Below are 22,459 nucleotides of genomic sequence, written 5' to 3' on the forward strand. Positions count from 1 at the left end.
CTGTTTTATATTGAATTTCCTCCCTTGTCTGAGGAGGTGAACCGGAAGTGCTGCACAAGAAACAAGAGTGACACTCGATGCTCTTGCTACCAGAAAAATGCTCCGACGATTACGATTCTCCGTAATGCGAATTTCGAGCGCAGCTGTTTAGGTGTTTTAAATTCGCGATATATTATCGGAAAGAATTTGATTCTGAAAGACAAGGTGCTCCCTGGCGGCGGCGCTGAGCCTCTGCTCAGGCAACCCGTTTACCAGCAGCGGTGGACCAAGCATTCCCACCGCTTGCGTCGCTCACTGTTCAGAATGAAAGCGTGAACAGGGGAACGCGTGGCTCGCGCGGAGAGCATTCTCAAGCGGCGGCGCCTGAGGCGAAGTAGCGCATGCGCAGTGGGTCCGAAGCCCACGCCAGCGCTTTATTTCCCCGCAGACCGCACGCTCTTTCCACTTTCCTCTCCCGCGTTCGCTTTCACGTATAGGCATAGAGAAAGGGATTGAACAAGAGCGGACACTCGGCGAAAATTGGAAACAGGAAACACGTCACGCTATAGTATTAACACCGACGAATTGAGGGCGCGAGCATCGAAAAAAAGAAGAATGTGAAATGAGATTAACAGAAATTGTTTTATTTTTTTTTTATTCTTTCTCGGAAAAATTAAAAATATCTGCGTATAAATTAAATTAATCTTTGCGGCTTACTTCCGTTGCCTAGCGACAGGCGAACCGACGAATGACGAGCCAGATGTTTGCGTCATTCGTCAGACACACCGCCGAAGCGAGAGAGACCGGCCGCGCATCTGAGCGTTGGACTGTTCGGGCACCCGTCTGCCTGTTTTTCTATTTTGGGATTTAGCCTGGTTTGGTGGCCTTCCGGCGAATTATTGCGTTCATTCGGAACTTCGACATGGCAGCACTGCACTATTGGACTACGGCAAGGTGAGAAACTTTGTTCGACAGTCTGCGACGCACTTCAAGCAATTAGGCTTACTGCCCGGCACCTAGGCTAGACTTGTGACGCAGTTAACGAAAAACAGCGTGGCCGTCGTGGAGCAGTTAATTTGAATTAATGAATCGTACTGGGAGATGTTTGCGACGCTTCCTATAAGCCCCAATATTACTTTAACAAATTTCGGTAGTTTTTGGGCACGCTAGTCGCACAGGGTGCTGTGACGCAGTTTCGCGTGTACTGAATTTTACTGCGACAAGTTTTGGCGCTTTCTCTGACTGCCAACATTATTGAAACTAATTTCATTACTTTCTGGGCTACCTTTCGAGCGCAGTGGGCGCGCCTGACGCTGCGACTCGGTTAGCGAAAATCAGCTCGGCCGTAGTGCGCGGTTTCGCGCTTTAATGCACTGACTAGTTCATGGCGCTTTTCTTTGACGCCCAACATTGTTGAAAATTATTTTCGATACTTTTATGTTGAGGCCCGCTCGCCGCGCCTGTTGTGAAGCAGCGAAAAGCAGCTCGGCCGTGGTGACAGTTTGGCGCGTACTGAATCTTACTGCGACAAGATTGTGGCAATTTTTGTGTCCCCGCAACAATTTAAGCCTTCTTTCGGTACCCACGCTTGTCGAAAACGCGACGAGCCATCGTCAAGAGTGATAACACGGGAGTGCGTTGCTTGCGCCTGCAGAACGCACAAGAGATAAGCCAAGGCGCTGAAACACCACGAACTAGCGACTCGAAAATTCTGTCTTCTGGACGGCACCCACGCATTTTGTCTTGAGTGCGAGTAGAAGGAATTCTGCGAGCGTCCAGCATGCTCTGGTTGAGAGCCTGTGTTGTGGCCACCTCTGTGTATTCGTAGCGTACTATCGCGTCGGTTGTAGCCAAGTTCGCGAAACGCGCCGTTGCCCGCGCATTGGTGCTATTAAAGTGCAGGAAATAAGTATTTGGAAGAGGGGAATACTTGGAATTAGAATGTGTTTTTGGTATGTACGGTATTGCTTGCATGAGTCGGGAATTTTCTACGCCGAGTGTGAAAATACCAACTGCATTTGTTTGTAATGCCGCCCACTCACCACTTTCGCACGCTTCGCCTCTACTATAGTACAAGAATAATGCTATAGCATTATTCTTGCATGTTAACACCAAAATAACACTTGTAATTTTTTTCAGCTCACGTCGTCTGGTGGATCTTCCTGCGGAAACTACTGCTGCTTACCTGGTGCCACAACGTTGGATTAATGCACAAAAAGCCCGCGACGAGCATTTACAAAGAATAAAATAAACGTAAATTTTTCCTCATTTCACAAGGTGTCTTGCGTCTTTATGAAATTGCACGTGGCACATATTCAATGGAGGCTTGTGAAGATCGTTCGCAATCAATTTTACTGAATAAAATGATTTGAAAATAAATGTTTAATAAATAAAAAATAAATATATAAATAAACATTTGCTGCAGAAGCAAAAAAAAAGGGGGGGGGGGGGAGCCAGCGTGACGCGCACCAGCTAGTATTCAAAACGCGCGCGCACGAAACCGAAACCGGAAGTGTGCTTCAGGTTTTAACACCCACGGCTTGGTGCGCTGCAGTCAATTCGGCCGCTGGGCTCTATGGGAGTGTCCGCTCTTGTTGTATTCCTTTCTCTATGGTATAGGTGTGCTCGTTCTCTCGCTTAAGCGCCAGACGAACGCTGCGATTTTACGTGCGATCCGTCGTACGGCGCATCGCAACCGACTTGCTGCATGCGACAATTCGGGACACGTGGTACGAATCAGGAACGGCGCGTAGCTCCGCCCGGAACCGGCGCTCCTGCGTGGAAGCTCGGAATGCTGTGTAACTTCGTACAGAAAGTGAACGCAAGCGTATTTGCAGTGCTCTCTTTCTTGAAACAAACGATGACGGCATAAACACGTCTATGCCAACACCGTAGACGTGTTACCGCAAGGCCGCGTTCGCAGTGTCGGCTCCGTTGGCAGCCGCCGATGGCTAGAAGCCGGCAGGCATAGCTCGCTCGGCCATCGAATCCGACACCGGTGGCGCATGTGACACGATCGCTTGCAGCTCGTATATCGAAGCGCCTGTGTTACCCGGCAAAACGCGTACACAGCTATGACGCGCTCAAATTGAAGTACAGTACATTTGCTTTCATCGACGCCGACAGAAGCGAACGAGCATGCCAGACGAGCTTGCGATCGCTGCGAGACTGTGCATGCCTAGCTCGGAGGCCCTTGCGATGCGTCCGCAGCTCATAATAAAGCGCCGAAATTCGTCAGAACAATCAATGTCTGAATATTTCGGAACATTTATGTTCCACTTAAGTGAAAAAGCAATCACTTTTCCCGACACCGCTAGTAACGTTGAGTAAACGCGCCAGTCAGGCGAACCGCTTCGTACAGACGATTGCGGCACGTCTGCGCTGACTGCTTCCGAGTTGAAATCACGCCAATGATTTAGTGTTTCACACAATGTTTTATAACCGCATTCTTTCGAGGTCACTTTATTCTATAACTTCTTTCGTCTAAGAAACAAATTGTTCCCGATTTATAAGCCGCCGTCAGCGGCGAAAGAGGCCAGCGTTTCGACCAGGGAGAAAAACAAAAAGGAAAGCACAGGCATTATCGGATTGGCGAGGCGCTCGCTCGACAGCCCCGCCTCGCTGGGTCTTCCACGTGGCCATGACGTTCACGCTACCGGCGCTGTCATTGGCTGCGGTCGTCCGACCAACGCGACAGTCACACCACCAATTCAGCAATTTTGGTCGAATGCGCGTCGTGCGATTAGGCACCGCTTGCGGCGTATTCTGTTACAGGCAACTCCGGCGATCTTTCCGTGTCCACTGATCTTAACAAAATTTCGAATATATATTTCCTTTTGAACTCTGATTATCAGTGCCAAACTAAATGTCTGCAAGTTATTTATTATTCCTATAAATGAATTTTGAAGATTGGTTGCGTTCCCGACTGATCCTTTTCTGCTGGCCACCCTGTGTTTGTGACGTTAGAGACTACACTACCACTGTCACTGAAATCGTCGCTTAAACTGCCGCTGTCTAGTCGGAATTTCTGTAAAAGCTCCCTGTGTCGTCAGGAAACATTATCAGCTTCGCTTCTTTTGGCGTTAGCGCCATGTCTTATGCGTTTTAGCACGCGTTCTGCATGTTTACATTATGGTAGTGTAGGATGCGACGTCAGTGACTCATCATGACGTCACACGAAGCAACTACCTGTTTCTGTATCTCGTTTATTGCTTATTTAAAATTATTTATGAATTTCTAAGCAAATCGAATACCCCTGCCAATGACAGGACTGTCAATGCCATTTGAAAACGACAATATCCTAACATGGTTAAAAAAACACCGGAGTTCTCCTTTAAAACCTGTTGAGTGCGGCTGGCGATGTGAATGGTCATACGACGGATCACACCCAAAATTGAACAGTGTGTCTCGGGATACGCTGAGGCCGACACCGACACTTGCTGCTGGAACGGGCCCTAAGATCTTCGCTCTAAAACAGTTATGTGCTATAGGTGTTTCTGCACGTGCGCGACCTCATGCGTGCCCTGCTTCTCACTCACTCGAACAGGAGGCCGCCCAGCCTCACGCACCGCGGCGTCTGCTGGTGTATGGCGCGGTGTTCTCCCTGAACGTGGCCCTGACGCTGCCTCTGGCCTGGTTGGGGGCCATGGAGCTGCGCAAAGCGATACCAACTGTGCTGACCTTCTACGCGTCCGTGTTTCTGAGCCTGCTCTCGATTGCGTGGACCTTAATGCCCATCGCTTGCTTCGCGTAAGGAACCACTGCTTACCGCCCGAATCCATGACGGCTGAGACACGCGTCATTGGGAGCGCTCATCACGCAAATATAAAGTAAGGAATACAGCTGGGCATGTAACCATTACGAGGTTCATCCAGAAAGTAAGTTACCCAATAACATACCGTTTTCATGACGAGCTCTGCTGCGTCTATACTGTTGCAAAGCGTGGAGGCAGCACAAGTCTGTAGTAGACTGAAAGAAGGAGCAACACCGGCAAGAAGCATGTTTGTGCTTGTACCATGACAAACCCGCATTGCGCGCGAGGTTAGGAGGCAGGGAGTTGAGAATGAAAGTACCAACATTATTTAGTTGGAAATCAATGCACGGGAAGCCTGAAGAATGGCTGCACAAGGGAAGTGGAATATATAATCCCGGCATTTTTACTTCGTCATTGTGATACCGTGCAATTGTATCTCTCGAAAGCCAATAGAGATGTTGTCATTGTGCGTTACTTGACACAAAGCCGTGCGGACTTACAATGTCGCAGCACACGTACATCAGATAAGCGAGCAGTCTGCACAAGATGCCACGAAAATATTATTTTGACAATACTGAGCGCTCATGATGCCTAAGTGATAATTCTGCGATGAAAATTTTATGCGCAATGGATGCACACATTTGCCGTTTGGGTCACGTCTTTTGCCCGTGGTACAAATAAAAGCGCGAATATCTGCTGTTCTTTTTTTATTAGACGCTCATTGAACTAACTGCTCCTATGTAAGGAATGAAACTTGGATATCTAGTTTAAGAATTCTGGCATATTTACAGCGCTATAAAACATACCGAACGTGAAGATCTCATCCTGTCTCATTCAGGTCATGCGGCCGTTTTTCAGAGTTGTACGTTCATCCACTTGCGTTAGACACTGCAGCGGTGGGCGTTGTCAAAGCGGAAATACTTCAGGATTGCATTCCCATTCATTGTCGAGAAAGAGTTCGTCTGCCGAGATTACGAATTTCATACACAATGGTGCAACGAATTACTCTCAGTACGAAGGTATTGCGGTAAAGTTAACGCACTTCAGTACAGTCTTGTTTCTGCGTTGCATTTCAGGATGTACTTCAAGAAGAAAAGGAAGCCAGAGACTTCAGAGGTGGTCATGGAGTCTTAAATTGTGAAGTTTCCAAGATTAATAATGGTAACAGAGTGGCCGGCCTGAAGAAGAAAGAAAAAAAATGCAAATTCTTGTTTTTTGTACGCTTTCCATTTGTAACTCCAGAATCCATCGATAAACACTCGATCGTGTGCGTTTTTCATGCGTTTACTAGGTTTACTTGCACAGTTTATCACATTACTAGGGATATCGAAGAATGAGGCGTGTGATGACATTGCCTTATCTAAGGCGAGTGTCTGTATGTCTGCGAGTGTGCAATATAATTCTCGTCATTTAAACACATGCGTCACATTTGTCAATCACAAATCGCTTTTTTAGTTTACTACATAATATACGCAGGTTTCCAATTTATCTGCTTTAAACGGACCCTCCGACCGCATCCTGAGCGTCATGTGTTGCGTACCAACGAATTTGTTTAAGTAAAGCGGAGGATGTCTTTGCATTACGAGGTTATCTCAAGACAACACGCAGCCGTGCTTGTTGAAGGAAGTCGTTATTATGGTTACAACAACCATATGCGTCGCAAATTTGGCGCAGCACTGGTAGTCGCATTTTACGGCGCTTTTATTCAAACGCAATGCTCGAGAGCCTGTTGTGTCATTGATTTTGCAGAAATGGAAAAAAAAGGTAGCATACGGCTAAATACTGTTGCTACTGACGCCCTCGAACCGTCCAATAGGTGGAGTAAGTTCATTGCAATAATAGGTCTGCGTGCTCTAATTGACTGATGGTGCAACCACATCATCACGTGGTTGCACCAGCAATGCCGCTGCGCACGTACCGGTATTCAGCAACCTGTAATATGATCGTCGGCAGGACAGAGCTCATCTAACGAAACTGCAATGAAAGTCTGAAAGTAAGTGAGATTCCGTGCGTCAGCCCGTACTATGAGATTAGCCAATAAAAAAAAAAACTGAATTGCCTACGAGCCCGATGTTACGTGAAAGAGCGCGCTTTGTATGCTGCTGTAGAGCCATGCAGTCGCATGAATCGAAGCTCACACTCACTCGCCAATAGCCTCGCAGGCTATGTAGTCGATCACACTCGTTGGTACTCAGGCTCGCTCATACTCACCAGCCCTCACTCCTCTTGATATACACTTTTGATCAGGTTGTCAAACTGAAAAGCATTCGGGTTCGGGCTTCCATGGATATTTACCAGCTCGGTTCTGGCTCAGCTCCGAAGCAAAATGTACTGGCTTGAACCGGTTCGTACATGTTCATAGCGGTTTGGAATCGGGGATAATTAAAAGCTTTAGAAAACAACCTTTTTCCAACCACACTCTCAAATTTATTTGAGTGAAATATCGTTTATTTCTAAATTTAGGTGATGCGGACCGATGTATGAGGCCTGTCGGAAAATTTCATGCCGTGAGTAAGCAGGAAAGAGGGAGACTCAAACACGAAAGAAATGTGGTTGCTCGCAGCAGCGGGAGCGATTGTAAGGGCAGAAGAGGTAACAAACTAAGGAAACAAACCGGCAAGCAGTTTCAACTCTTCCTCATAAGTTCGAAATGTCATGATTTTGACTACAAATCCGAGCTGTTAACGTGGTACGCCTTCACTGTACTTAGCACACCAAATGCTCTTGCATGTTTTCTTTATTGGCAAACCTGCGATACATTCTGAGAGCTACATTGATAAATATTGTGAAGAAAAGCAGTCCCAAGACGGGATTGGCTTGGGACAGAATGCAGTCAGGAGTTGCGACACCTTGGCTTCAATTTCACTTTTCTCAAAACATCGTGTATGGTCCCGAATCTGGGTGCCCGGTTTGATCTTATTATATTTTGCAGAAGTGCTTTCTCAAACCAATACAGCACGAGCATATACACGAGGTTTGTCCCAAAGGTTGATGCAGTCAGTTAGCAAAGAAAAGCGAGACCATGCAGTGGTGTCTTTCTATCCGCTCCAAAGGATGCGGTTGATCTCCAGTATGGGCTGGACAGCTGTACAAGGCAGAATTTTATGCCAGCACATCTTGAGCAACCAATTTTTAGTCTGTCGAAATGGAGGTTCAAGAACGGACGGAACAAAGGATCAATATGAAATTTCTTGTGAAACCAGACAAGAATTATTCAGAAAGTTATAAAATATTGCAGAAGATCTATATTGATCGGTTTTGGCTAAGATGTTGCAGATGAAAAAATTTTCCACCAAGGTGGTGCCGAAACTGCTGGCTCCTGAGCAGTGGTTGCCACGAAAAGAATGTAAAAGTGACTGGAGTGCGAGCGATAAATTTTTGCAGGAGGTCGTCATAGGCGTTGAAACGTAAGTTTACAAATAAAATACTGAAACCAAGTCGCAGAGCACACATTGAAAAGAAGCATAAGCAACACAACCTCCCCCCCCCCCCCCCCCCCACTGAGCAGTGGTTGCCACGAAAAGAATGTAAAAGTGACTGGAGTGTGAGCGATAAATTTTTGCAGGAGGTCGTCATAGGCGTCGAAACGTAAATTTACAAATAAAATACTGAAACCAAGTCGCAAAGCACAGATTGAAAAGAAACATCAGCAACACAACCTCCACCCCCCCCCCAAGAAAAAAAGAAGTATAGAAGGAAAAACGTGCGAGAAAAGTCCAGAAAGAATAAAAGCATGTTGATCGTGTTCTTTTGGTGGCCATGGAATAGGTCACTATGAGTCTGCACCTGAATGTCAAGCTGCGAAGGTAGCTTTCCACTTGGTAGTCCTGAAGGATCTGAGAAATCCGGTGCGCCATGTGCGACGAAACTTCTCGAAATATGGATGCTGCACTCTCCACGACGATAATGCCCCAGCGCAGCCTGCAATCACAGTGCATGAGTTTTTGGCAAACATTTCCTTCACTGTGCTCGAACGTCGTCCATACTTTCAGGATAAAGTACCCTGCGACTTTTTTTTTGTTCCCCGAATGCAAGCTTGTGACTCATTATACGCATACGAGCTTTTCGTAGTGCAATGAACAGCCATTCTGGGCCAGTTTTTCAATTACCGGTGCTGTGCTGCACTGTACAGTTGTACTGGAGAGCCGGCCGGCGGTTCTACTTTCTTTGGTGGCGTTGTTATTAGTGTCGACGTCTCCCGCTTTAATCGATTATACAAAAAAATAATCAGTTAGGTGAAAACGAAAAAAATAGCAGAAATTTGATAAGGCGAGAAACAAAAACTCATAAGAAAAGTCTCATTAAGGCCTACTTTGGGGCTAGTGGGTATCTCAAAGCCAAAAATCAACGCTACATAGCAATCACTAGATATTTAGCAAGATGTACAAGTTGCTATGTTTTTTTTGTTCTTTCATAGCTTTTAGCAAAGCAGCATTGCTTTCTGACAGCATTATGAAACGACGAAAATACAGAAATCCACAGATTTGTCTGTCTGCGATAAAACTTCAATCTGCTAGCGTGACGTGAGATATCTCGCCATTGAAATTTTCCCAGTGGCATGGAGCTTCGCACCTTCTACATGTAATGAGTGTACTGCTCATCTCAGAAAGATATTGTGGCAAATTCTGATTCTAGCGCAAACCGACACTCTTCCTCTGCTGCTGCGACGTCAGGGTTAAATGGTTATTTTTGTGTCAAACAAGCTTCGAGCTAAACTAGGTTTTGAATTTCATTTGACACATTGAACAGGAAAGCCAAAAACCCACGCAAATCCACACTTTACACCGAAAAATCAGCGTAACACACCACAAAACTGTTCAAAATAAAACCGTCGTTCGATAAACTTAAACTACGAAAGGCAGTGGATTCATTTCGCAATGTCGATGAATGGGATACAAAAAAAAAACGGCAGATTTCATGGTTAGAACGCCACACGCTATTATTAGTGGCGCGATAAAACGCATACCCTTGCGAAACTCCGCGCTTTGAATTTCAGCGAAGGGACACCTGGGTACACGAGCAAGAAATATCGGCAGCAATAATGCAACTTGAGAAAACCGAAACGGAACTACGCCTGCAGTTATAGGTAGTTTACACGCCAAAACTTCTATTCGTGTGTGCGCATTAGTCCACATGTTCAGACGTTTAATCACCGAGATTCGTTATCTGGTGGCTAATAATACTGCAATGGCAGAAATTAAGCATTTAGTAGTATGGTAAGCAAAAATCAAGCTACCGAATCCACACTGGTTCAGGGCTGTAAAGCACACATTCCAGGGCCCGACCATCCAGCGCACGTGGAGACACACCACAGCCGATTGTCGCCCTGTGGTCGCACTCCCACGAGCTGTCGAAGTTGCACTGGCTTCTTACAATTTCTGGTAGCATACGCGGAATCGAACATCACTGAGATCACCTAGAGCGTTCATCGACGTGGTCAGATGCCTTCGCAACGAGAACACAGTCGCATAACGGCGCTCGTACAAAGAAATTACGATTATTGCCACCGAAAAGAATCGCTTCGTCCGCCGGCTCACGCCATGTTCTTGCTCCTTCCCGACCGGCGTAGTCTTTCCTCCTCCTCCGCCATCAAATAAAGCTATGCACAGAGCCGAAGACTTCTTTCTTAGCCTATTCGCTCTCTCCTTGTGTGAATGTCTGTGACTATTAGTGCAACTAATACAGGCCCACGCGCGTTAGCGAACTCACCGCTAATTTCCTTCTTTCCTTATTCCCTTTCTCTCCCTGTCATCTTTTTTTCCAACTTTCCCATTCCTCCGGTGTAGGGTAGCTAACCGGACGTTATTCTGGTTAGGTTGCCTTCCACTTTTCTTTTTCCATCCTTCCTATTCGCTCTCTCCTTTTGCCTTTCGCTTTTCTCTCTTCCTCGCAGATTCTCCCTCATAATTCATTGGCCCTTCGCTTTGTAATGCTCTCTCAACGCTTCTACGCGCTTTCTAAGCGCCAAATTTGCAGGGCTGTGTATAAACATTGATTTTGCTCATTGGCCGCATACACCCGTGAGCAGCGGGTCGGCCGCGCTTTGTCACACATGATCTTGCTTGAAAGACCGCTTATATGCGTTAGTTTGGGATGAACAGAGAACCTACCGCTTATACGGAGTACGCTATGCAGGGCTTGACTAAGAGTGTATGTTCAACTGGAACGCTTATCAAACATTTTAGAGTGCAACGGGGGATGACGGCGGTAGCTACGAGGAGTGTATGGCGAAAGCACGAGAAGAAAAGCGTATAGTGCCAAGCAAGACGTATTCTGCGGTCACGATGGCTACCGGATTGCGGCAGTGTAGCGCGCGTCGTGTGCTCACCGAAGATGCCATAGATAAAGCATGCGGCGTGCGCGTCCACCATTACCATATGTGGAAAGAAAGCACTGCATGAATGGATGTCTGTCTGCGGCGGCTGTTGTGAATCGCGCCAACGCGTCACCCACGCGCTGCCTCTCGAGAGCTCCCGATTAGCAAGGCTGCCGCGCCACACTTCACTGCGTTTGCAATGTGCCACACGAGGCAGATTGTCCACGCCAGCCAATATACATCGCGAAATGAAAACAGCTATAGAGCTAAAGCCCATTTTGAAGCAACCCAGCTGGTGGCACCATTTTGTGACGCGAGCGTTAACAATAGAGAAAAACAAATTGTATACAAGGGATTTTCAAGCCAAAGCCAATTTCTTATAACGAAGCAGGTCGTGGTGCGCGAGCTCTGGGAAAAATTTGATCACCTGCTGGGGTTATCTACCATATTATACTAATACATACCGACTACAGCATATCCGTTCTTTTGCGCTCTATGGCCCTTGCGTCACAAATCGCCATATATAATCACCACCTGGAGTTCTTTAGGGTGCAACAAATTCACCGTAAACGAGCATCGTTGAATTCTGTCCCAATCGAAATGCGGTGGCCGGGACCACACCCACTACCTCGAGCGCAGCAGCGCAACGCCTTATCCGTAGCGCTACCACGGGGGTTTGTATATACATGGGGGCATCTGTGCGCAGAAGGACAGCTATTGTTGCAGCAACCAAGGATGTTTCTCTCGGTTGCTAGCTTAAAGCTTGCGCAGTGTTCTGTTATATTTCTTTGAGATGAAGACACACGCAACAGAATAAAATTTACCTACGATTACAATACCGCCTCAAGCGCGAGATGCATGTTGGGATCTGTCGTACGGCGCTTCAGAGTCCGACTTGCCGCATACGACAATTCGGGACACGTGGTACGAATGTGCGAGCGGTGCGTATACCTCCGCCCAAAACCGGCACCCCAACATGTACGCTCAGAATGCTGCGCACCTTCGCAAAGGGCTGTCGAATCCGAGAATGGTGGCACTTGCGAAAGGACCGCTTGCAGCTCGTAATGTAGAGCCCATGTTAGCCAGCACAACGTGTACACAACTATATTGCGCTTAAATTTCAATACATTTGATTTCATCGACGCCGACATAAGCGAACGAGCAAGCCAGGCGAGCTCTAGATCGCTGGGAGACGCTATAGGCCTAGCTCGCTGGCCGTCGGATCCGGGACCTACAGCCTTGCGCTCCGTCCGCAGCTCGTAATAAAGCGCCTACACTCGTCAGCACAATCGAATCTTTGAACATTTAAGTTGCTCTTGAGTGAAAATGCGATTAATTTTCCCGACGCTGTTGGTAGTGATGAGACAACACACCAGTAAGGCGAGCTGCTTCGCACAGACGATTGCTGCGCGTCTTCGCTGACCACTTCCGAGCCGAAATCGCGCCAACGATTTACTTTATCGCGCATTAACATGCACACTTTCGAGGTTACTATAAGTTATTTTGGGTCAGTAGCCGATTTATGTGCCGCCGTCAGTGGCGAAAGAGCGTAGCTTCTCGACCAGGGAGAAAAACAAAAGCACCTGGACGATCCCGCTGGTTCTACCAGTTCTACTACGTTACCATGACCTACTTGCTACCGGCGCTGTGATTGGCTACGGGCGCCCGGCCGACGCGGCAGGCGTCAGTCGCACGGCCTGCTGTTGGGTGCGTTTGCTTATGAGAATGGTCGCAAGACGGATCGCTTGCAAATTCGCACCATGTGGCCGCACTTAAGTGCGAGACCATAACGCGATTTTGCGCGCTATCCGTCGTACGGCGCGTCGTGTCCGTATTGCGCGCGCGACGATTCGAGACCCAAAGTACGAATGAGCGAGGGGAGCGTTGCTTCGCTCAGAACCGGCGCCCCCGCGTGGGTGCTCGGAATATTGCGTAACTTCGCACACGGCCGGTCTCTAGGGGAGCGCGCGCACCCTTCGAGACCGGCCGTGCTTCGCAACAGAAAGTGAGAGCAACCGTGTTTGCACAGATCTCTCGTTTTAAACAAATGATCACAATATAAAGACGTCTATGCGAACGCCCTAGACGTATTTCCGCATGGCCGCGCTCGCAGCGTCGGTTCCTCTGACAGCCGTCGATGGCTACGAGCCGGAAAGCATAGCTCGCTGAGCCGTCGAATCCGACGCCGGTGGCACTTACGACCCCATCGCATGCAATTCGTATAACTAAGCGCCCATGTTGGTCGGCAAAACGTGTACACGATTGTGTCGCGCTTAAATTTCAATGCATCTAATTTAATAGGTGCCAACGGCAGCGAACAAGCAAGCCAGGGTGTAGGGGTTGAGGGACGGACTTCGGGATGAAAAACAAACTTGGGAATATTTATTTTACATTATATACAGAGAGGTGAGAGACAAGTAACAGTTGTACAGTCATTACAGGCCGGCAGCAACTCGGACGCTGCGGCCCGCGGCAAGAAGTTCGAGAGAGGTGAATCAGGGAATCAGGGAATGCTCTGGTCTCTCTGGAATGCTTCTTTTAAACCCTTCGAGGACTGGAAGTCGCGTCATGTTCTGGCCAATGGGAGAGCCCGCTCCGATGACGCCATATTCGGCCAATGGTAGGCGCCCGGGCAGTGGTGTCACACCCGGTTAAGAGAGTCGCCGTGGTCTTGCCTTGCTGTGGTGCAATGCTCTCTTCAAAGGCGGAGAAGGGTGTTGGAATCGCACCGCTGGCACGAGTTGTTGGGGTCTCGGTGCTGACGCCCGTTATTGCCAATGGGTCGCAAGCCCCAAGGGTAGCGTTGGCCTGGCGGCCTGGGGCACTGGAAGCATCCGAAGGTCCCGGCAAAGCAAGAGAAGACTGGTAACAGAACAACTTGTTTATTCTAACATAGCAAAAGAGCGGCCGGTCAGGTCGACCGAAGTGGAGAGACGGGAGAGCACGTAACTCAACAGTACAAATCGGAGCCTCTCTCCTGGCGTCCGGGGGCAGCTGCTCTTATACTCTCGGCGTCGCGGTCCAAAAGGGAAGGTCACGGGATGAAGGTCACGGGACGGCGAAGCATGAGCCCACGACGGCGCGCACGGTCGAGCCGAGAGACCTGCTGAACCGAGTGCAGTGACGCATCGCCAACCCGCCCACACGACGGCGCGCACGGTTGAGCCGAGAGACCTCCAGGCTCCTCATTCGGGGAACTCCGCTCCCCGGCTGCCGCGCTTAGACAAGCGAGGGCACACACACACACACGCACACACGAAGACACGTGGCACTGAAACACGCCTGGACACGCTTGGCGGGTAGGCGTTGCGGCGGCGTCGCACGGGCCAAAATGTCCGCCGCTTTGAACGAAGCCCCGGCGTCCGTTGCATCCGCGCCGGCATTACCGCGCGTTGTAGGCGAAACGTAACAGACCGCCCCGCCGGGGGAAGGAGATCCCGATGGTCAGGGGACTGCATCCGCTGTCCGGAGGGATGTCGCTCGATGATGCTCATAACCGAAGTCGGGCGTCCTTTGGCGTTTCTTGAGCGCAGCGCACAGAGAAGGCCTCGTTCTCACGTTCAGGTGCACACAGGACACTGCAAAGTGACTTCGGGAGAGTTGACATTTTTGTTCTCGTTTCCGGCAAGCGTTAGAACTACGCCGAAAGTCAACCGCTCAGTCAGCAAGCACGGCACAACCCTCACTAAGCCCTGCCAGGCTCTTTCCCCTTTTATACTGCTGCCTAGTTCCTTACAGTAGTTTAGCAGCACTCAGAACGCGTCCACAAATCGAAAAAATTGCACTAAAAAGCACATCATCACTTTGAAACACTACACAAAAGCAATAGGTTAAAAATCCTGCCTCAGGAAGAAAAACATCAGTAACAAGCAATTTTGAGGCTGATTCCCACGTTAGGGGCTTCGACTTAAGCCATCGGCGTTACCGTTGAGACTCCCCTTTTTGTAACGTACCTCAAAGGAATATTGTTGCAAAGCGAGGCTCCAGCGCAGGAGGCGGCCATTTTTGGGAGAGATGGTCTGCAGCCATTGGAGAGGGCAGTGATCCGTTTCAATGATAAACCTCGAGCCGGCTAGGTAACATGACAATTTCTGAACGGCCCACACGATACACGCACACTCTTTCTCGGTGGCGCTATACGCCTGCTCACGACTGGTCAGCTTACGACTAGCATACAGGACGGGGTGTTCTACTTCTCCATTTTCCCGTTGGCACAGTACAACGCCCATGCCTCGCTCACTAGCATCACACTGAACAACGAACCCTTTTGTGTAGTCGGGCGATCGTAGCACAGGCTGGCTTGTTAGGGCGCTCTTTAGGGCGCTAAAAGCTCTTTCCTTTGTCTCATCCCAGACGACTGTTTGCGGCTCTGTCTTTCTTAGAGCATCCGTCAAGGAACCGCGATATCAGAGTACCTGGGGATGTACCTCTGATAGTAGCCGGCGACACCTAAGAACGACCGAATATCGGTCTTCGTGCGCGGTTGCGGGAAGTCTCGCACAGCGGCCACCTTTATTTCAGAGGGGCGGCGACGACCCCGACCAATCACGTGTCCGAGGTAGACAACCTCGGCCTGTGCTAACTGGCACTTGGGAGCCTTGACTGTCAAGCCCGCATCGCGCAGGCGGGTTAGCACTTCCCGCAAGTGCGCCATATGTTCCGGCCAGGATGCGGAGAATATCGCTACGTCGTCTAGATACGGTAAAGCGAATTCTTGCTGTCCCCGCAACACTTTATCCATGAGGCTTGAAAAGCAGTATGGCGCGTTCTTCAAACCAAAACTCAAAACTTTAGGACGGAATGTCCCCATTGGTGAAATGAACGCCGCATACCTACTAGCCTCTTCTGTAAGTGGAACCTGCCAATAACCCCTGACAAGATCTAGGGTGGAAATAAACTGAGCGCTACTCACTCTCTCAAGGCGCTCCTCGATGTTAGGGATCGGATAAATTTGATCCTTAGTGATGGAATTAAGCCTGCGGTAGTCGACGCAAGGACGAGGTTCCTTGCCCGGTACCTCAACTAAAATCAAAGGGGAGGTATAATCACTCTCACCCGCTTCAATAACACCGAGCTGTAGCATTTTCTTTACCTCAGCCTCCATAATATCGCTCTGGCGGGGTGACACCCGGTACGCCTTGGATCGTACTGGCTCTGGGGAGGTAAGTTCTATGTCATGAGTAAGGACAGAAGTCCTACCAGGCCTCTCAGAGAACAGACCTTGAAACTCTTGTAAGAGCTGGTGTAGTTCGGTTTTCTGCTCAGGCGACAGCGATGCTTTACTTATTAAGTCACTAATGACTTGATCGGTGTCTTTCCTGTTTGTCACTGAGCCTAGTCCCGGAAGCTCGACCGGAAGCTCTTCTAACTTTCCCGCATCGGGAATTTCCTCTCCAGTATCTGGTGCCTTTAACGCTACAGGCTCAATTTTATCCCGTTCGGGCGTGCCCTGAATACCAGCTTGCTGCGCCTCTGACCCTTTTTCATCGTTCAACAACGTCGGCCCCGCAACTACCGCCTTTGCAGCGAGCTCCCGAACCTTCGATCTGGTTAAGGCCTGAACGCTAGCCTCACCAAACAAAAGCCCCTTCTCGCGCAGGAGGTGATCGGACCTGTTCGAAAATAGGTACGGGTACTGGGGGGGCAGCATAGATGACACTGCGGCCTCCGTCTCAAGTGCTCCGAAAGGTCCTTCAATAAGCACTTTTGCTACCGGCAGACACACGCTATGAGCTTCCACTGCTTGCTTGATCCATGCGCACTCGCCCGTGAACATATCGGGTTCTACGTAAGAGGGGTGAACGACATCCATCGTAGCTGCGGTATCGCGAAGCACTCGGCACTCTTTCCCGTTCACGAGGAGGTCTCGCATGTAAGGCTCGAGAAGCTTCATGTTCTCGTCAGTGCTGCATATAGACAAAAACACGACTTGTGTTTTTGTTTCTGGACACTGCGCCGAAAAGTGACCCGGCTTCTGGCATGTATAACAAACGCGCGCTTGCCTCATCTCGAACCGCTTTCTGCTTCGGCTTCGGTTCCCGCCGTCTCCGTACGTTCGGTCGGACTGCTTTCACTCGCATCCGAACTACGTGTGTCCCCCTTTGCTCTCATGGGCGTGAACTTTGGCCTCTCAAACTTGGAGCCAAATTCACCCTTTTGACCGTCCTTAGCTCCACGAGCCCGACGCGTCACAAACTCCTCGGCTAACTCAGCGGCTCTAGCCACCGTACTAACGTCTGGCCTATCCAAGACCCAGTACCGCACGTTCTCAGGTAACCGACTATAAAACTGTTCTAGCCCGAAACACTGCAGAACTTTCTCGTGGTCACCAAACGCTTTCTCTTCTTTGAGCCACTCCTGCATGTTTGACATAAGCCTGTACGCAAACTCTGTATATGACTCACTTCTGCCTTTCTCATTTTCCCGAAACTTCCGACGGAACGCCTCCGCTGACAGCCGGTACTTTTTTAGCAGACTCGATTTCACTTTGTCGAAATCCTCTGCCTCCTCTCTCTCCAAGCGAGCGACTACGTCGGCCGCCTCGCCGGGTAGCAAAGTGAGCAAGCGCTGTGGCCACGTTTCCCGAGAGAACCCCTGCTTCTCGCACGTTCGCTCAAAGTTAACCAGGAACAAACCAATGTCCTCTCCAAGCTTAAACGGCCGCATCAGGTCAGTCATTTTGAACAATACTCGTTCTCCTGCACCGTGTGCCTGACTTCCATTACGAGCGCGTTCCATCTCTAACTCGAGACGCTTCATTTCCAAAGCGTGTTGACGGTCGCGCTCTTCTTTTTCTTTCTCTTTTTGTTCTTTAAGTTCACGCTCCTGTCTTTTTGCCGTCTCCCTCTCCTCAATGGTCTCAAGGCATTCCGACAGCTCGTCATCCTCAGCTTCTAACTCAAGAATAGCCCTTAGCAGTTCTGGTTTTCTGAGTTTGTCTGAGACATCCAGACCCAACTCTCTTGCAAGCTCCAGCAATTTCGGTTTGCGCAACGACTTCAAATCCATGGCTGCTCTGAATGCTGCTTTCTCTACTGCCTACTATTGTCTTGCCGCAAACTAACCCGGTAGCAACGACAACCACAATTACCAGCTCTGTTTCTAACACTAACAAAAGCCTGGCAAAACTCAGAAGAAGAAAGTCCCGCACTCACCAAACCTCGCAGCCAAGACTTCAGCGCAGTCGTTCCGCTGCAGGCAACCAGTCATCACACAGGGCTCGTTGCGCTGCTCCCGGATGGTCGTTGTGCTGCTCAGCATACAGTCAACCGCATCTCTTCGCTGCTGGCCTCCGTTGTCGCGATCTCACCGCTGGCAACCAGATGTTGGAATCGCACCGCTGGCACGAGTTGTTGGGGTCTCGGTGCTGACGCCCGTTATTGCCAATGGGTCGCAAGCCCCAAGGGTAGCGTTGGCCTGGCGGCCTGGGGCACTGGAAGCATCCGAAGGTCCCGGCAAAGCAAGAGAAGACTGGTAACAGAACAACTTGTTTATTCTAACATAGCAAAAGAGCGGCCGGTCAGGTCGACCGAAGTGGAGAGACGGGAGAGCACGTAACTCAACAGTACAAATCGGAGCCTCTCTCCTGGCGTCCGGGGGCAGCTGCTCTTATACTCTCGGCGTCGCGGTCCAAAAGGGAAGGTCACGGGATGAAGGTCACGGGATGAAGGTCACGGGACGGCGGAGCATGAGCCCATGACGGCGCGCACGGTCGAGCCGAGAGACCTGCTGAACCGAGTGCAGTGACGCATCGCCAACCCGCCCACACGACGGCGCGCACGGTTGAGCCGAGAGACCTCCAGGCTCCTCATTCGGGGAACTCCGCTCCCCGGCTGCCGCGCTTAGACAAGCGAGGGCACACACACACACACGCACACACGAAGACACGTGGCACTGAAACACGCCTGGACACGCTTGGCGGGTAGGCGTTGCGGCGGCGTCGCACGGGCCAAAATGTCCGCCGCTTTGAACGAAGCCCCGGCGTCCGTTGCACCCGCGCCGGCATTACCGCGCGTTGTAGGCGAAACGTAACAAGGGGGACAATTGGGCTCCATTGTCCGAGGGCGCACCTGCTCCCGGCGGTACGGCTCCGCTGTGGTGGCAAATGCCTTCTTCAAAGGCGACCGGTGTGACGCTGCCAGGCCTTCCCGGTACATCACAGCCGTCTTGTTTCGAGACCCACTTTCCTTGCAACAATGCCGGGCGATCCCTTCGTTTTCTGGAAAACTCAAGCATTGAATAGCGACCGCGGAGCACACGAAGTGGGGGCCGCCAAATTGTTTGCACGTGTCTTGCCTCAGGAATGTGTCATCCGTGTTTCTGCATCCCTTACTTAGAAGTGGCGCGATTCGAAGTGGTCCGGGGGAACTCGAAGTAGGCGCAGGAAACAGCTCCATATCTAACAGCTCGTCCTCGCCCCGGTTGTTCTGCATGGCCGGTGAACTCAATTCGCCGGCCATGAGGAACGCTGAAAGAACCTGCAGGGCATGGTGTCGAGCCTCGTTTGACGAACTTCGGGATCCTGGGCCCTGGAGAACATACGTGAAACAAACAAAACAACACAGCGCTGCACCACGTGTAAGCGCAGGCTCTTCACCCCTGACTCGCCAGGCTATTACTGAGTCAAAATGAACCCTGATCCTTTATTTCCCCAATTTTGACAAAACAGTTCCAACCACCCTCCCAAACAGCTATCCATTTCTCCCCGAATGCCGACAAGACCAGAGTACTATTGTTGTTGCAAAACAAAGGGTCGTTGACGATGCAAACAACAAATGAAAACAGCCGAACATAACACAAGTGGCCTAACTACACGAACAGCATGTTTCCAATCTATCGCAGTGGCGTACTTATCGCACGTATTGGTGCCACTGAACAATCTGGTCAACCTCACAAGTACGAAATCACAAGCGCACTAGCATTGTGGTCACTAAACAGAACGCGTACTTGCGTTGTAGGCAAACTTTTCATTTCCGCTTACTCACGTTTCTTCCCTGAAAGTCCTACAGGACACGTGACGTAAATGAACAATTAAACTTTCGGGACTTACACACTCCGCAGAACCCTTAAAATGATGCGTCTTCTAATAACTAGTTCCAGGCACGCTCACTAAAGAAGTCAGAATACGGCTGCCCTCAACACACACGAGCAACCCAGTCATAAATCTGCTTCCTTCCGTCCACACAGGACACGCGCTAATGGAACTAAGAACGCTTCTCGGTGCAAATCATGCACTCACTGAAAACCCATGCGGTTAACCTTAGAAAATAAAAAAAACACATAAAAAAAAGAAGGTTAACTAAAACACACGCGCGTTATGATAGGCCTCTCACCGATAACCTTGAACCTCAGGTTACTCACACACACAAAAAAGAAAGCCTATCTACTCATTAACGAACACTCGCGAGACTACATGTTTACACAAACCTCATCTTTCAAATCACGGAGCTTCTCAAACGAAAACACAAACAAAGCTCAAACCTTACACATTGAAAGAAATCCTAGTCTCAATTCGCGAAAACTTTCCGATGCTCAAAAATAAAAACAAAACACTTCATTTCTACGGAAGCGCTCTTGGCCTCCCTTTCCAAACGCTTACGTCTGACTCATACTTTGAGTCGCACCCGAGGTGGCCGCGGTTTGAAAGCTACTCTGGCTATCGGGGAACAACAAAAGGGCTGACTAACTATCAGCTCCCCCAAGACGTTACAGTCCCCTGCCAATTTGCGTCCTGGCGCCCCGCTTTCAACATGAACTCGATTGACCGCGTCGCTACTCCCCACCTGGTCTCGTCCTGCCACCTTGTGCTTCTTCGTACTGCACGCTGAGCTTTGAAAAGAACTACGGAACGACGAGGAGTTTAACTGCCCCGTGCCCTTTGTCCGCGTCCGTGCAGAACATGCTTCTCGGTCTCCTTTTGACCGGTGGCTCGAACGTTTTCGATGCGTCAACATCGTCAGTGACGACCGCACCTATTTCCTCGCGCCCTGCCCTCTTGGGTCTCTCGCCATCTTTGCCGCGCTACATTAGTTACCGTCTTTCGGTCTTTACCGCGCTTCTTTTTACGGCGCTTTCTCTTCGCACTCACTTTCATGTCGCCTTCTCGTGCTGGCCGGTACACATTTCGTCGGCCCGGATCGGTCTCTTACCCGCACAGTCTGAGTGATTTACATTTAAATCTACTCTCACTTTGCCTCGACTGGCGGACAGCTCAGCCGACTCTGGAACAATGCAGCAGGCTTTACTCGAGTTAGACAACTCGCACTCTTGCGAACTGCCCTCTACTGCAGTGCCCAGCTCACGCTGTGCATCGGCACACAGCCCGTCGGTATCGATCGCTGTCTCACGCGCACAGTCCGAATGATTAACAACGGAATCATCCCTATCTAGGCTATCTAGACTGGCGGAGAGCCGCACCGATCCCTGAACAATGCAGTTGTTCTCTCGTGAGCTACGGAGCTCGCCATACCGAGAACTACTCTCAACTACATCGTCCAGTTCGCACTTCACTTCTGCACGCACATCTGGCTCTACATGGGTGCTCGCGTCTGTCGGGTCAGCAGTACCCTTTTCTTCGCTAGCAACCTCGCTAACATTACCAGCGACGCACACGCGCGGTAACTGTGCCAATTTGTTCGCAGCTGGCCTAGCTGTCTCTACAGTCATCTGTTGGCACAGCACCTCGTCGCTCTCCTTGCGGCCTTTAACGGCCTCTGTTGCCACTAAGGCATCGTTAGCGGCTAGCCTTTTCCCTTCACTTATGAATCTGCAGCCAATCTCACAGGCACTACTCTTCTCGTCGGCTTTCGACGAAAATCTGCAATCTACTTCTTCACACTTTTGCTGCGTCCAGCCTACAGATTTCTCAAGCCGCTGTTGTCTCTGTGCCAATAACTGATCACAATACTGTACCTCTTTGATCAGTGCTCCCTTCTCTCTCTCATACTTTTGCTCACGCTCACGCTTACGTTCCTGATACTCACGTTCGCGTTCATTCTCACGTTCGTGACGCTCACGCCTAAGAGTAAGTTCTTGAAGCTCACGCTTTCGTTCATTCTCGCGTTCTTCACGCTTACGCTCACTCTTACATTCACGACGCTCTCGCTCACGTTCACGACGCTCACGCTCCCGTGGTTCCTTTATCACTTCCCAAGCAAGCTCAATGCTTTTATCATCATTGCCACTATCTTGAATTGCCTTTATGATAGCTGGCGTTTTCATCTGTTCGTCCGCCTCAACTCCCAAATCGTCGCACACCAACAACAAGCCTAACCTCGTCAACCTTCTAAGATCCATGGCAGCTGCCCCGACTGGTGGTTAGAACTGTTTTCCTTAATTTGTGCAAATACACAATGCAACAAACTCCCGATTCCCAGAACTATCAAAATGAACACACAACATTTGAGTCTGGC

At 49.8% G+C, this 22,459-nt stretch overlaps 1 long non-coding RNA gene across 1 annotated transcript; it reads left to right on the forward strand.

The window, feature by feature from the left end:
• Positions 1 to 442: 442 nt before the first annotated feature.
• On the forward strand, positions 443 to 2,255 carry LOC140216396 (uncharacterized). The gene is made up of 2 exons (XR_011893056.1): positions 443 to 933; positions 2,119 to 2,255. It is a non-coding gene; the product is annotated as an uncharacterized lncRNA (long non-coding RNA).
• Positions 2,256 to 22,459: the final 20,204 nt, after the last annotated feature.

Source organism: Dermacentor andersoni, chromosome 3 (genome assembly GCF_023375885.2).
Source record: "Dermacentor andersoni chromosome 3, qqDerAnde1_hic_scaffold, whole genome shotgun sequence".
Classification (NCBI taxonomy): domain Eukaryota; kingdom Metazoa; phylum Arthropoda; class Arachnida; order Ixodida; family Ixodidae; genus Dermacentor; species Dermacentor andersoni.